Genomic DNA, 18,089 nt, shown 5'->3' with positions numbered 1-18,089 from the left:
GCTCCTAAAACAAATCTTACACGGACAGGGCTAGGATATGCAAATTACCTCAATTGCAGGTGAAAGCTATGCAAATGAGGTAAATTTGCGATCCAGGAAACTCGAACCTGTCCGAGTAAGAGTAGTGTTATTTGCAGAAATGTTCTCCATTGACAACTGAGTACGGTTCTGCATATAGCAAAACGGAGCCTTGACAGCTCCAAAAAAAGGATACATCCAGTTGAGGAAGCATGCCAATGGCCAAAAATATGGCCATTGACAATGTTCACCGATGCAAAATTAAAATAAATTTATTTTTTTATCCCGATCACCGATGTTTAAGCGTAGCGCAGCACCGCGCAAACGTGCTGCACTCTAAAAAACAGAAAACCAATAATTAAAATCCACAAATGTGGATTTTATAGTAATTCCTAATATACAATGTAAGGGAATGGCAGGCCGAAGACAACATGGCTACTGAGTAGAGGTTGCTAAGGGGGGAAGCTCAGTCTAAGAGATTTAACCAAGCATTAGTAGGCAATGCTATGCAAATGAGGGTAAGGATAGTGAATCCCAAGTTTACACAGCAAAAGAGCACAGTCAGTGGAGTGTAGGAGTAGGATAAGGGGAGTATCAGAGTAGAAGATAGGTGACATCATGAGGGGGGTATTTCTGAAAGAAGTGAAGCTCATTGGAGTAGAGTGGCATGTGTTTGCTGTCAGTTACTCATCACTGGAAGAGGTGTGTCAACAGGTACCCTAGCTAAAGGCAAGAAATTGAAGGTGTATGCCATGGATAACACTAAAGTTTCTTGTAGAAGTGCTTGCAATGTGTTTGCATGGGGGTGCGCACCCGTACATCTGAGTAAGACTGTGTGCGCGTGTGTGCCTGTGTGCACGCGTTTAAGCCGGAGTAAGCATGTTTAAGGTTGTTTAAAGTTGTGTAAGTGCGTTTGCACCTGTGTGCGCTTGTTTTAGCAAGAATAAGCAAGTTGTAGTCCATGTAAGCATGTGTGCGTGCGTGTGAGCTGGTGTGCGCTTGTTTGCGCGGCGCTGCCCCCTGAGGAAACAGAAAGGGAAAAGGAAGCACAACAAATAGTAGGAAGTTAACCAGGGAGTACTAGCAGAGCTAGCAGGAGAAAACAATCAAAATCAGGCAATTACACAGGCAATACACTAACCCAGCCCAGCCCAGCACTTAAAACTCAGCAAACAATTTTCCACTATGTTTTTCTCAGAGACACTGCAGCACTGCAGTAAGCTAATAGAAGTGAAAACTGAAAAAGCTTTAGTGAGACAAAGAAATGTTAGGGGCTGCCATTGCTGTTATAAGGCGACATATGCAACATGCTGAGGGTGGTGACAATGTGAATGCTGCTGAGCAACCCACAGTGAGGAGATGAAGAAGAGTGTACAGGCCCAGGGTAACCTACCAGGGGCTACATGAGCTGGAGATAGTGGATCGCTATAGAGTGGACAGAGACCTCATGCAGCAAATTGGTGAGCTGTGCAGGCCACACCTCACACACAGAACCAACAGAGGGGAACCCATCCCAGTGGAAACCAAGGTATGTGTTGGCCTAAAAATACTAGCAACAGGTACCTTCCAGAGACCAACTGGTGATATGATGGGGATTTCACAGGCATCAGCATCCAGGGTACTGCACCAGTTCCTGAATGCCATGTCAGCACATGTTGATGATCATGTATATTTCCCCAATTCCCGTGAGGTATTGGCCAGCAATATGCATCTCTTCCAGCAAATAGCAGAATACCCTGAGGTAGTGGGTGCAATAGACTGCACGCATATATGCATCAAAGCACCAGCTGGTGAGCGGGGTAGGGTCTACTATAACTGCAAGGGTTTCCCCTCCATCAACTGCCAGGTTGTGTGTGATGCCCAGGGCATAATAATGAATGTGTGTGCTGGCTGCCCTGGAAGTTACCATGATTCCCATATGTGGCATCTGACACAGTTGTACCAGACATTTGCCAATGGGGACATCCCTCATGGTCACCTAGTGGGGGATGCTGGATATGCACTCGAGCCGTGGCTGATGACACCCATCAGAAATGCACACACACCCCTGAACAGGAACGCCATAATGAGGCACACGCACAAACATGAAATGTAATCGAGTGTGTGTTTGGGCTGCTCAAGTCACAGTTCCGGTGCCTGGACACATCTGGTGGAGCCTTGCAGTACTCACCAACTACATGTACCCAAATAGTCATGGTATGTGCTATGCTACATAATATGATCCTGCGAAAATAGCTGTAGCAGGAGAAGTATAGGGCTGGGCCAAACAGCCCCCCACCATTGCCAAGGCCATCAGAAGCAGAGCGTGACTTGGAGTAGGAACAACCTGAGCCTGCCCCAGTAGGCAGAAGGAGGCGTGCCCAGTATGCTTTGGCCTTGACATAGAGGCAACGCATAGCATATACACTGGCTCAGTAGGAACCCTGGAAATGATACCTCACTCTGACTCACACATATAGTAAAATGGATATCTAACTTGACACTACCTGTTAACAAACGTGTATAGGGAGTGTAGTATGTGCATCCGGCATAGGCAGCCCTGCAGCGCCACCTGAGGCATGATTGCCATGTGTTAAGCAATATAAAGCAGTGCTAAACAGCTCTTACCACTATTTAGTATATGTAAACAAAATTGCACACACTAAGTAGCACAACTTTTGGCAATGTTGAGCAATATTGGGCAGCGTTCAGCAATGTTGGTTAACATTGAGCAATGTTGTGCAAGTTTGGTCAAAGTTGGGCATAGTTCAGCAAAAGCAGGTAAACATGGTCATATTTGCTTCACTGTTCCTGAAGCAGTCTGGTCTGCCCAGTATGAAAATATGAAGCAGTGACAGTCCTCGAACCCAGAATACTGTGCACTATAGTCATAGTACTGAACCACTAAACCATGGCAGTACATCAGTGGTCAGCCTGTATGAAGAAATGTTGATAAGTCTATGCAAAGTATCTCATGGAAACCCTGCAGGCACAGCATAATCCCTGTCAAGTTATGACACAAAGGTGAGCCCTGCAATAAGAATAGATCCTGATTTTCAACACACATATAGTATAAATGTTAATATTGGTCATGTTCACACACATCAACAAATGTAGTGGACCTCAGACAGCAACATACTGAAAGGTCACAATGGGCATGCTCACATACTTCAATAAATGAGAGAAATGTCAGGCAACAAAACACTAAAAGGCTGAACTGGGCATGCTCACACACTTAGGCCATGTCTGAGTACAGCAGTGGGCCACACATATCTGGAAGTTAAGTGTGTTAACCCAGTAACCTCTCACTATTCACCAATCTGCCTTGTGCACACAGTTATATGACAACAGACACATATATAATATAATGGAACCCTGTCATAATCAAATATGTTCTGCAGATACTTAGGTTGTTCATAGAAAGTGAGAAAGCAAAGAAGAAACAAAACCTGCAATCAGTATCATCAATAAACAATGTACATCCTGAACATTATCATAGGTTCAGAGGTTGATACTAGGCTATCTGCCCTAGGGCATGTATAAGCCTAGCCAGAGTGTGTTTGGCTTTCGCAACCCTGTTAGATTAGTAGACTGTGCCTGTGAATAGTAGGTCACACAAGATAGCCCACTTATGTTTAGTTTATTGTGCCTCTGTCTAGCAGGGACCCAGAAGATATCCCAGGGGTAAACATACGATCACCCATCCACTTGTCAAGATGTCTCCTGTAAGTGGTCAGTGGGGGTCTCTGTGTATGCGGGACTGGGATCTCATTCCAGAGTGAGTGGAGCCTCTGGAATAGGAATCTGTCCATCCAGCATGTCCTATTAATATCAGTGCTGAGGGTTACGTCCCCAGAGCGTGTAGCTCTAAGGGATTCAGATATCCTGAGGTGGAGCATGTCCATTAATTCTGGGATGGACATGGCTTTAAACAACAGGCACAGATTGTATCCGAGTAGGCGGTAAGTGACTGAGTACAGCTGGGGTTACTTTAGCCAAACTGCGCAGGGCATCTGTGTGAGTCTCTAGATCTACTTGGTGAGGTACTTTTGTGGCCATTACAGTTGCTGCAGTTGTCGGGTAAGGTACATCCGAAATGGGGCATTGTATCCAAGCATGGGCCTGATGAGTATAGGGGCACAATGACCTCACTTGATCTAGATGTGAAACCTTATGGGATAAGGTGGGCTATATAGAAGGTTTGTCTAACCACATTGCAACAACAGAATTAGACGTCACAGCGATACAGAACGTCACACAAATCGCTTATCCACACACCAGAAGTCAGCTAAAATCTTTGACATGGGTAGAACAAACCACTGTCTGCAACTGTAATTCACAATAAAATGATTTTAATGCAAACAACATTAAGTGCTTTCACTCACCAACTGTGAGCTTCTTCAGAACTGTAATAACTCACAGAATATTTTGGGATTGTGCTGTATCATGTAGTAGCCTCCTCCTTTCATTGTATAGCTTATTAATGGCCGTGATCCACCAGACAGGTCCCCTGCCTTTTGAGGAGTGAGTCTTGTTGTTATTTGGGATAGCACTATCCATGCATTCCAGTAGGTGTCCATAGAATGTGTTTGTAAAGGATTCAGTGGTCTGAGCCATATTTACCACTGTCCCAGGGTCTTTGACGGATACCACCTTGGTTTTGAGAAGTGTGACGTTTGCTTTTGAGAAGATCTTCACCGAGATTACCTAGGATGGGGGTCTGTATGAGATATGTATGCCCAGTGAGATAAATGTATGGTCTGACCTTACCAATGAGGGGTATACCTCTGGTGTGGAACATAGAGTCCCCATGTTGGTGATGATCATGTTCAATATGCTTTCCCCTCTTGTGGGTGTGGTGACCAGTTGTGCCATAGCATTTGAGTCTATAAATCCTAGCAACTGTTGTGCGAGGGTGTTTGTGCTTGAGTAGTATTCCCAGTCAATGTTTGTGTATTTGAAGTCACCCAATATAATGGTGTTTGGAGAGACCTTCATATTCTCCAGTGCTCCCAGGAATACCGAGTGGTGTTCCTGAGTTCGGGAGGGTGGTCTGTAGCAGTCTAGAAACTGAAAGGCAGTCTTGCCCACTGTTATTTACACATGTATGGTCTCTGATGCTTCGTGCAGTGCTACTAACCTGGAGGTGTGTGTATGTGCAATGTATATGAATACTCCCCCTATTTTTGTTGGCCGGTCCGAGTCTTGTGTCCGAAAAGCATGGTATGTAGTATAACCTGGTAGTGCTGGTGTGCTTTCGGGAGCCTGAACCAGGTGTGTGTTACTGCACAGATATCGACATTCTCCATACTGAGGAGAGTCCTGAGTGTGTGTGCATTCTGAGGGTTAGACATCTGGTGTTGAACAGTATTACCCTTGGTTTCTTTAACCTTGTAACATCTATGGAGGTGGGTTTGTCTTTTGAGCCTCGCTTAAAAAAGCCACTATGGGGGTGGCAAGAGCCTTAGCCAGTACTTGAAAGTCTAGGGGTGACAGGTGCAAGCCGTCCATAGTGAAGATACGTGGCATGTCGGGCATGTCATCCCAGGATGACAGACACTGGATCCCCTTTGAATGACGCCAATATGTTAGCCAACTGTTAAAAGTGATCAGTTTGTCTGTATACTGTGACATCATTCTTGGTGAGGGTAAGATGCTACACAAGGTCAGGGTCATACTGGGCTGGGCTACATGATCAGAGAGCTCCTCTATGTCTCTTGTCATGTAGTCCAGGGAGGAATGTCTGAGGGTTTTCACACCAGCATGGACAATGATGGAGTCATATTTGTACTTGCTTTGGAGTGACCTGAGTGCATGTGTTATGTGGCAGATCCTGGCACCTGACAGACAGCTCAAAGTGACCTTCTCCTTGTTCAGCCTGGTGAGTGGGATGTCCGTGTGTCTGACAATTAGAGTTACCTATTACAAGTGTATTAGGTGTGTTGTTTAGCCCTAAGGGCAGTGACTGTGTGGCACACTGACTTTGTGAACTATGTGATATGTGGGTATTGTTGTGGGGTAGCAGTTGTTTGGGTGTCTGTTTTGGAGGTCTCTGCTGCTTAGGCAGAGTTTATTTAGAGCCTCCGAGTATGTTTTTGTGTGGTAATGTATTTGGTTTACTGTCACTATAGGTCTATGTGAGACTGGATTTGTGGTGTGTGTGGTTACCTTCATGACCTGATAGACTGTGCCAGTCAAGGGTCGAGAGAGCTCAGCCTCCTGTTTGTCTATATAGTTGCATCTCTCACATATATCTGAGTTTGTTGGGAGGAGGAGAGGGTCATCTGTGTACATAAGGCAGTTGTAACATTGCATCAAAATTCAAATATGCACCAGATGGACTGGAGAGTACACACGAAACCGACCTTTGGACATGCCAGGATGTTATGATGACATACTCTGTTGACTGATCACAAAGGATCAGTAGGGTGTTAAGTGTGTAAAAGAGTATAACGGGTTTAGTGGTCAGGTTTGTCGGTGTTTTGGAAAGATTATCTGCGAAGGAGTCCAGACAGAACCATGACACCTCCTTCAGCTATGTCATAAATAGCAATGTACACTCATATATGTCTTGAGTCAGGGCCAACCGTACCTGACTGACAATGCCAACATCCTGTCAGACAGGCCCATACATACATACCCATCTCCCACTGACAAAAGGCCCTATCATCATACCAGGAGATATTACATGTAGAATGGGTAAACAGCTCCTCCCAAAGCCGAAAACATGGCATCACTTGAATAACATTGTTTCCCCATATGTGTCATAAGTGAACTACAGAACAAACAGACTCTGCACCTGAACAGTCTGTTGAGGCTCACCCTCTCTATAGGATCTGAAACTGTTGAATGTGTTACAGCAACATATGGCACACCCCACAAGTATTGGTGCACAACAGACCATAGGAACTATAGTCCTATAAGCCTATGAAGTCTGAACTGCAAGGCCATGGAGTCCATCGTGATTGCAGTCATAAACAGAGCTAGTGGAATCCGACAAACACACAACCCAACCAACTGTGGTATGTTCATGGGAAGATCATGTTTCACTAACCTGCTAGACTGTTTTCAAGGCAGCCACCCAGGACATACATCACTGAAAGGAGCTACACACGTCCCACATAGACTTTGAATAGCCCTTCATCAATATCCCAGACACATGTCGTATCCACAAAACCAACAATCTGTGCATACATATGTATTGTCATATGAAGGAATGGCAATTTGTCCACAGATAGATCACACAAGCTAAGAATTGGGGAGTCCTGTTCAAGCTGTTAACACCTGCTGAACCACATGGTTCATTCCTGGGATTGCATAAAACAAAGTGCACAGACATTACCATGTCCAGTCTGATGATGTCAGCATACTATAAATATAGCAGGAGAATAGAAGCTACCGAGTAAAGCATATAGTGTGTCATGTTAATGCATATCTTTATAGTATCATAGTTAGGTAGGAGTTTGAATCCTGCAATTGCTGTGTGGAGGTATATGAGTGTGTGTGATTTCCTTTGAGAGGAGTGGCCTTTTTGGAGACTGTGAAAACACATTAAAAGAGGTAAATTCCTCTTTGGCAAGTCTGATGATGTCAGTATCCCACAAATACAGCAATGGAAATAAAAACTCCCACTAAAGCATATAGCGCGTCATGTTAATACTTATTTCTTTAGCATCATAACATAGTTATGTAGGGGGTTGAATCCTGCAATCACTGTGTGGGGGTGTATGTGTGTGTGTGATTTCCTTTGAGAGGAGTGGCCTTGTTGGAGACTGTGAAAACACATTAAAAGAGGTAAATTCCTCTTTGGCAGGTCTGATGATGTTAGTATCCCACAAATACAGCAGTGGAAATGAAAACACCCAGTAAAGCATGTAGTGCGTTGTGTTAATGTGTGGCTTTCTAGTATCATAACATAGTTAGGTAGGGGGTTGAATCCTGCAATTGTGGAGTGTGTGTGTCATTTCCTTTGAAAGGAGTGGCCTTTTTGGAGAATGTGAAAACACATTAAAAGAGGTAAATTCCTCTTTGGCAGGTCTGATGATGTCAGTATCCCACAAATACAGCAGTGGAAATGAAAACACCTAATAAAGCATATAGTGCACCGTGTTAATGCGTATGTCTCAACTATCATAGCATAGTTAGGTAGGGGTTTGAATCCTGAAATTGCTGTTTGTGGGAGGTATATGTGTGTGTGTAATTTCCTTTGAGAGGAGTGGCCTTTTTGAAGATTGGGAAAACACATTAAAAGAGGTAAATTCCTCTTTGGCAGGTCTGATGATGTCAGTATCCCAGAAATACAGCAGTGGAAATAAAAACTCCCAGTAAAGCATATAGTGCATCGTGTTAATGCATATCTCTCTAGTATCATAACATAGTTAGATAGGGTTTTGAATCCTGCAATTGCTGAGTGTGTGTGTGTGACACTGTTGATCAATGTGTTGTGGGGTTTGCTTTTACTACTGTATGACATATCAGTAAAACAACAGTATGTGCATTGCACACTTCAGGTATCTGTGGCAAATACACATATGTACATGTGACTTCAATTGGCAACTGTGTGGCCAAGACATATATGTGCATGTGACCTCAATCACTTCATAGGTGTGAAGCCTTCTTTCAACACAAATACATCTGTTACCATTGACAGTTGGTGCTGCTGCTTCTCAGACTGTAGGTCACATATGTATGTATGTGACAAGTCCAGCCACTGTAGTGATCTGTGCCCTAGGTCATCTGTGTCACACACACACATGACAGTTTCTATAGAATAGTGTGAGTCAGGGTTTATGCCTGGGGCATATTTCAGACATGTTCATACACAACACAGTCTGTCAATAATGGGCATTCATTATAGGTGTACAACAACTCAGTGCATATGCATACAGACCCCTTATTGCGTATGTGATACACTGAGGGACATCAGCATACCTTTGGGAATGTGAATATCAAAGGACAGATGACATCACATGTGGCTGTATGTACAAGTCGGTACCCCTGCTACATGTTGTGGGCTACTACCAATGTGGTACTGTCAGGATACTATGTATAGTAAATGTGGATGACTATGCTATAGTTGGCTCATAGCATCTCAGCATGGGTTTGTCAACAGGTATCTGTCTGTATGATACCCTTGTGGAGGATAAGTGTCTGATCCGGAGAATGCATTGTAGTCCACTGTATGCATTACCAGATGTGGACAGACATATCCCTAGTGTGTCTGCTTGTACCTAGGATGGACACATGCCAAACAGGAGTGGTCACGGGAATGTGTGGCGGTCAATACCACTGGTAACTGGTATAGTACAGTACCGGAAGGATTCAAATGCTACTGTGTATCCTACAGCTGTGTGTCAGTTGTCAAGACATTATCTAACGATTGGTTAAAATCAGGCTGTTGAGGTTATGTACACTACCAGAATGCAAACCAATGACCGATATTAACAGTATCACCCACAGCATAGTGTCATACTATGTCATACACACATGTGTACCCAAGTTGTGACATATGTGTAGTAAAATGCATACTGGACTCCAGTAGGAAATATGAAGTGTTAACACTGTGTAATACAGGGCATGTCACCCTTCCCATGTGTCCACCATGCATGTACATGCAGACAGTGCACCTCCACCATGTTCACAAATGTACACTTGCAAATCTGTACTGCACACATCACACACATAACGTCCACTCACCAACACATGCTGCCAGTACCACACACATCAGCCAAGTGGCACATGGGTGGACAATCCATGTTTGGAATTAACACTGGTGTAAACAATACTACATTGATAATCATAGCTTTGATGCATCATGCCTGCTCAGATATACCTACAAGGATATCATTACACTTTACTGTTGACAACATGCTAACATTGCTACACTGCTATTAGGTCACCTTGTGCATCAGCACCATGTTAGCCTGTTCCTGCATCAATGTCACAGATGACAGGAGGTGGCACAGTTTCATCATATGCACAGGGTGTGTTATTGGTTTGCCAGAGCCCGGCAATGACCCATCCAATCGACATGTATGTGTGTGTGTGTGTGTGTGTGTGTGTGTGTGTGTGTGTGTGTGTGAGGGACAACAGTACAGTATGGGTCAGTGCTGATGTAATGTGTGTGTGTATGTGTTAGCCCTAGGTGTTGGTTTTATGTGTGTGTGTCTGCATGCACACAGTTCCCCCTTGTGGCTGCCAAATATGGGAGGTTGAGGGACAGCCACAGACTGTACCTGCCAGGCTGTACAGATCACTGTCTCTGGCTATGGACACAGTACCTGTGCCTGGCAGGGGGGACACGGACAGTATCGAGTACTAAGCCAGACTGGGTACTATCGTCAGAGGCATAGGGATGTTGACTGGACCCATGTCCCTGCTGGGACTGGCCAGAGCCATGTGCACATGGTCATCTTGGATGGTCTACCGACAGCCAAGCCACAACATTGCTGGGGCTGGTACTGCCACTACGGGAGCGGCTGGGACTTGTGTGTCATCCGCGATGACTGCCAGCTGATGATGTTGCTGGCATATGTCCATGTTGATGTCTCAGCCATCCTGCACTGTCCTGTCACATGGACATTACATTGCGGAGGACATCTAGTGTCTCCCCCCAACATCTATCAATGACATCGGTGTAATTACGGATGGCACCGACAAGGTCACGGATACTGTTATTGATAGCAGTGTTATGAGCCCTCTGCACCCTTAGTCCCTGCCTGGTGTACCATTCCATACATGCCTGTGCTTGCATTACAGCCTGGAACATACCTGAGGTTGTGAGACCTGTGCAGGCACGTCTGCCAGGGGCATTACGACCAGCGGGGCTCCAACTAGAACCCCTGGACATATGCCTATGTGGCACTATTCCAGGTGTCTGGGCATGGTTGCTGTGTGGGGTTGCATGTGCCATAGATACCAGACTGTCCTGGTCAATGCCTACCATATGCTGTTCCTCAGCTAAGGCCATTGGAGTTGAGGGATGTATTGGCAGTATGTATGTGTGCATAGATGGGGTGGAAAGCTGTGTACTGTCGATTGGTGGACCAGTGACAGACCCTCCCAAACCTGCCTGTGCCACAACACATGTATCATCATGTTCACTATTTGTGGCAGTGACGTCAGGTTCCCTGCTGCACTCATCCAACAATACCTCTGCACCTGTGAGAGGGAGACAGGAAACACACTTTACCATTTGTACAGGATGTTAGCAGACATGCACACATGCACACATGAACACATGAACACATGCACACATGAACACATGCACACATGCACCCATGAACACATGCACACATGCAGACATGAACTCTTGCAGACATGCCCACATGAACACATGCACACATGCACACATGCACACATGAACACATGAAGACATGCAAACATGCACACAGGCACACAGGCACACATGCACACAAATACACTACTCAGTCAAGTTGCCACACACACACACACACACACACACACACACCCACACACACACACCAACAACAATATGGAACATATTCATTAGTGGCTGATGGTGGAGTACAGTATCACAAGCCAAAGAGTCCTATCACATGTGTCAGCATGCAGGATGTGTGTTGCTCAACAGCATGCAGTGCGAGTGTAGAGAGTCCTTGTTGATAACAGTATACATGTCGTTGATGCATGTGTGTTGTTCAATGATTGGCCTCACCCTGGAACACAATATGTACATGGACACAACACTGCAGTGCAAGTCTGAAATGCTTTCCAATGTCTTGTGCACCATCACTCATAGGTATACATACCATGGCCGGATGCACACACATGTCAGGTGTATAACAATGAATGCTATGTGTAGTACTCTAGTTACTGTAACTGGATGTAGTGTAGTACCATGAGCCATCATCAGGCAGCATCATGTGGTCAATCAAGGCCACTAATGTATGTCACATGGGCAACTATCTTGCTATACCTGATCTGCACCACTTTGGCTACATTTACCTTTTCACAGCCAGTTGTTACATGGGCATGTCAGGTGTTCAATAGGGAGCATTGCCTAACATGACTGTGTTGTGTGTTGACGCGTGTCACACTGCCCCATGATAGGCCTCTACCACTCAGGTATAGTAGGTGTGCTGTGTTGATGACATCCGGGATACTGGAATATGACCTTACAGCAGGTGTCTACATATGCCATGTGTATCATATTAACACATACTGCATATGACAAAGTGGTGTATGTTGTGTGCATGTGTATTGACTCTGCCTATAAAAATGTCCACTACAATGTACCCCAATTGGTTGGGATGCTCTGTGTATTGCATGTGTTTGAGGCAGCTACTCATGTTACTGGGATGTGCATAGTCCCACAGAGAACATGCAGAGCATGCACTATGTGTAGGTGTTTAACATGTGCATATGGCCTACAACTCTTCTATGACATGCACAGTGAGAACACTCACCAGCATGGGTCTGCTGTCTTGCTATCACACCAGAGGGACCTGCAAGGATATGAGACAGTTTGTCAGTGTCAACAACTATGGCATTGCTGCTGTGCGTTTGCAATTTTACAGTAGTGCATGAGGTGACAGTCACAGGCATACAGATAATGTCCCAAATTATCAGTATTGCATGACACAAGGCTCCACATCTTCTGAATACACAGTACACATCTGATAAATGCATGTTCTAACAATTGAGCTAACAGTGGTCTACAGATATGCCATGTTACCTGCACGCTCTGTATTGACGTGCTGGGTGACTCCAGCCTCCATGATGACACAGGTCTGTTGTACTGGTTGGCCAGGAGCCACCACGCTGAGGAGTAGCTCTTCCACTCTGGTGAGGGGGGATGTGTTGTTGCACCACCATCTGTGGCAAGCTGTTGTCTGTGGACATCGGAGGCATGCTGCCGGACATGTTTGATTAAATCACCAAAGTGATGGCATACCTGCTCATAAATCCAGTTATGCATGCCTACAACATTCACCCAATGGACAACATTCTGCCACAGTGCAGTGCACCCATGTTGGTCCTGGCTGGTTCTGGAGAACAGGATGTTGTGATGCTGTATGAGGCCATCTACAATCAATGAGTTCCTCCTGCTCAGGGGAATACGCAGGTTTCCTGTTGTGAGACATGTCCCTGGAAGACAATAAAACAGTAATTGTGAGCAAGTCATGTGGCACACTTAACATTCTAAAGTACAGACATCAATGAAATGCCATAACTAGCAACATATTGGCTGTCAGTAGATACACACTTTTAATACCACATATGACTGCTCAGCCCACAACTGCCTGACAGTGCCTGGCACATACTATATACCAAACCATGTTCTGCACAGCAACAAAGTGAAACCAGTATTTAAGACTATACAACAGTACATGGCACACTGTATGTGACACAATGAACCACCTAGCCACAGGAGGTGTCTATGAAGCTAAGGTATACAGACATTTGTCATCCATTGAAATGAATGTAAAGTACAGTTACAGTACTACCAGTACACCATGCTACTTGTTGATAGCAAACTCCTCAGTAACATATGTGCACATTCATCACTATAGGTGGCATACTGCTGTACTACACTATACATGTTGCTAGATATGCACTTATATCATGTGACACACATACCACCGAGGTCATGTTACAGGCATACCCACACACACATCAGACATACGTACAAGATACATAGGTATGGCAACACAGATTAGTTTTACCTGCATACCATACAGTACTGTGTGTCAGCACTTACAAAGCCTCATGCCTGAGGTATGTAATGTGTGAGGACTACAGGTAACAAACTAAACAATGTTTCCAAGCAATGTGGATATAAACCATACTGTGCTGTTTAGGCCTACAGCTTCAGGTACTACTACAGTTCATACGGGATTTGTATTCACTAGTGTTAACAATCAATAAGCATACATGTACTGCTTTAGCCTACAACGGCACACTCCAGTCAACACCATGGGACTACGTCACACCGTATGCCATACTGATTTTCCTGCCTAGCAATAGCATGCATATCTTTTGCTGGGATTAGAGCTACAGCACTACATACCATGATATACACAGTTTCCCACTAGGCTATCACACATATACACATCTTTAACACATTCACCTACACATTCTCCATCACACCCAGCCAACCTCACATAGCAAGTAATGCAACAGGTACATGCATGTGTGTATCAGGTCCTAGGTAGCTAATAGGCTATTATCCGTAGGGCCTATGGAAGCCTAGCCATATGGTACTCTGCCCTTCAACACCCATGTAATGTAGGTTCATGTGCCCCTGTCATGCACAGCCACAGAGGTGATTCCTGGGTTGTGTTTCCTATCTCACATCCAATCATCATGTGTATTCATGGCAACTGCTAATGAGGACCTTCATTTGCTATTGATAGGAAGTTAGTTACAGAGTATGGTATGTGTCTGAGATGCTAATGTACCACTCAAGCATGTTCTGCTTTTTGACATTACAAGGTTTAGATCAGTACAGTGTGTAGCTTGTATGGAGTTTCATCTGTTTACATGGAGCATGTCCAACACCTGTGGGTTTGGCATAGCTTTGTATGTTAGGCAGAGGTAGCTTCTGGGTAGGCGGTATGCGACACAGTGTAGCTGTGGTTTTGTAAAACAGTCTACATAGGGCATCTGTTTGAGTCTGGTAATACTCTTTGTGAGGTATGTGTCTGGCGTCTATAGCTGCTGTGGATGTCTTCTGAGGTACATACCAACAGGGCCATTGTACTCTATGATGGGTGTTATGACTGATGAGTAGAGTGGAACACTGACCTCTATTTCCATGGATGACACACCTTTTCTGATGACATGTGGACCGTACTCAGTTTATATGACTAGTGTGGCACTGTGATTATCAAAAGGGACACTACTGTCCACCTGTGTCCTGTAGTCTCTTATCACACTTTTGGTGTTGAGTAGACTGCCACCTATGTGGTAGTTCATGGGTACAGGGTATTTAACAACAGGGATGGCAATACGTGTACAACATTGAGCTTGAGCATACATATGAACATCCATTGGTGTACATATAGATATACATATCGGCACATATACAGTCCACCTTTCATGGTGGGAATATCAATTATGCAAAGGTTGAGAGGGATACAGTTATGTAATGATATTGCACAGTCTTTTGCGGAATGCATGGAAGGTATTCTCAGACCATGTATCTTTAGCAGGACACCCTAGCTGGAAGACTAATAACCTAACAAATCATAGCCACGGCGTTTAAACACCACATGTCATATGCCAGCACTGTATGCTGTCTTGTTTGACACACACTACAATCTACATATAAATATGCACATAACAACCTGCACCAACATATAAATGTCCACCCTTCACAAACAGTTGCAGTATGTCTCTTGCTCTATGCACATATTCAGATGCTAATATATCAGACACATATATATATATCTCCATATGTGTGTGCCATACACACACAGGGTCCACACGGTTGTAAGTCCATACACCTCACGGATGACCTGTTGGGCCTTGCTACAACATGGACAGTTGTCACATGTGTACATACAATAATAGTACAGGGAGTATATATAGCCGCACATGCTACATTACTATACTAGCCTGGTACATCAGTTGCCAATGCTAAGCTACACATTATGTGACTATCATGCATGTCTTACTCTGTCACATCCAGGTTTAGATAGGTGTTTGCGCTACTCCCCCAAACTGCCATTAAACACAGTACTGTACAGACCATGGATAACATGTTCAGATGTTTGACATATAATGCTGAGCTACATATGTCACATTTATGTCCCACTGCACACAGCTACACACTAATTTCTCCATGGCAGTAGTTATGCATGGCATCAGTGCATACATACCTACTGCTGCCACATATGCATGTTTCAGAGAATGTACAGTACTATTCATAAACATCTACTACTTGCCGGTAACTACAAACTGTTACATACCTGTTTGTCCCTTTCAGGTCCATCTGTGCATGCTTTGACAATTTTTGTTTTTATTAAGTAAATATTTTTACTTAAGTTTAAGTTTTGGTTATTAATTAAGTTTTTTTTTCTTAATTAATAACTTTAGTTTTTAATTAAGTATATATATTTGTTACTTAATTATATACTTATTAAGTACTACAGTTGGCACTACTCTCCAGTAGTTCTACAGTTGCTGACATGTGCAATGTAATGATTGCATGTGGGGATAGCAAGTACAATCTGCTTTTATAGGTATCTGCGCATGTGCATGTGATGCCCTCTGCACCAATTGGTGCCCAGCATTTGGTAAATGCATACAGCCTGCTGTGTGGTAATTGCAGTACTCACTGTCATAGCAACCCAATGCTATAAATTGCTAAGGTATGTAGGCATAGCCCTTTCAGATTTCCAGAGTGGAGCCCATGCTTGTTTGCTGTGGACACTGTTGTGTAAGTCAGAAGGTTTGTATACATCTTATAAATGAAGCTAGAGGTGTAGACAGTGATGTACATGTTGTACTCAGACCTGACTGTTGGCACTTCCAGTACAGAGCTATCAGTGTAGAGTTTTACTCACCGCTACAAATGCTTACACAACATTTTGTGACTATGTAGTTTTTTTTCTACTCATAGAATTAACTGCCATACAAATGTGGTTATTGAGAAGTATTCTTCTGGCACATGAACTGTTTGTGAACTGTTATACTGTGAATATTAATGTACTCACTTCTGCAGGGTTTGTGTTTTTTATTGTTGACATTAGCACAGGGTTCACAGGACAATGGGACAATTCCAGTACTGAGTATGCCTACCTACACACTTGGTAGACCCTAAACACACAAGTATCTTTTAATTGTGGGGGGGAGGATGCTTACATACAGTGAGCATTATGTATTATTGTGTGAATATTATCTTACTGGACTTAAAGGATTGGTGTGTACCTGTTAGTTTATCAAGACAGGTGGTCTGTCTGCATAGTTCCCAACTGTGAACCTATCCAGATGGAAGCCAGAAGTTACACTGTTATTCTTTTTCTGTGCAACTCACAGGTGTTTTCAGGACTGGTACAATGGCATTGTTACAGTCAGTTGCTACCAGTACATGGCTACATCCTTTGGTATTTCTGTGTTGTACTCCTACATAAGGGTATGCTTGTGGAGGCCCTACCAAATCTATTTGCAGAGTGTGTAACAGCAGAATAGCTTATATGCCTGTGCGTTTGTGCCTCTGCCAGGCCTATGGAACACTCAGATACATCTTTGCATGGAGTCAGGGATAGGTAGTTAAAAGTGAGGTACACCTTACACATAATAGGGACAGTAAGTGTAGACTTGAGTGAGGCAGTGCATATGGATTAGTACTCCTTTTATGAAGTATGAGCGGAGTCTACTGTTATTATTGTCAGTATTCATTGTGTAATACCCCACCTTTCTGACTGACGTCAGTACTTTTCAGAGGGATTCAGAGGGACACAGCTAAAATATGTTTCACAATCAGGGACATCCCTATAAACTAGTCACAGTTAGGAGGTATAGCCTCTGCCCTAATCAGATATGCCAGTGTTTGTATTGCTATGATACTGTGTGGGGGTTGTAAACTGCCTCTGTAACATTATTTGCTGCTTGAATGGCTGCTTCTCACATCACACTCATGTAATGCAATTCCACAACAATTGCTGGTAAAGATCCACAGAACAAGCTTTGTGTTATGGCCTTCCTATCTTTTCCTTTACATTCACTCATTGTAATGCATGATATATTTATTTCAGCACCAAGTTATTGTATATCTCTTGTGGCTTAGTGATACTTCATGCAGTCTAGTGTGTCCAAGGTCTGTGGTTTGAGACTGACAGAGGTGTTTCATTTTGTAGCTGAGCAGAACAAGGGCCCTGGCATAGAGTGACTAAGGCACTTTTAGGCAGTTGTAAGCGCATTTGCGCGATGCTTAGCTAAGTGCACACACGCGCACACCCGTTTAAACCCGCTTACTACTGCTTAAAAGTGCTAACTCCCGCTAACCCCCGCACTAATTTCTTTGAAAGAAAAGAAAATGGGGAGATAGGAAAGTGGTGAAAAAGGGGGCACAAAGAGGGAAAGACAGTAGGAAAACAAGCTCGGGATGTGAAGGACGGGTGTAG

This window comes from Protopterus annectens, chromosome 10.part0 (genome assembly GCF_019279795.1).
Source record: "Protopterus annectens isolate FY-2018-M chromosome 10.part0, PAN1.0, whole genome shotgun sequence".
NCBI classification, from domain to species: Eukaryota; Metazoa; Chordata; order Ceratodontiformes; family Protopteridae; genus Protopterus; species Protopterus annectens.
This window is presented reverse-complemented; position numbering follows the sequence as displayed.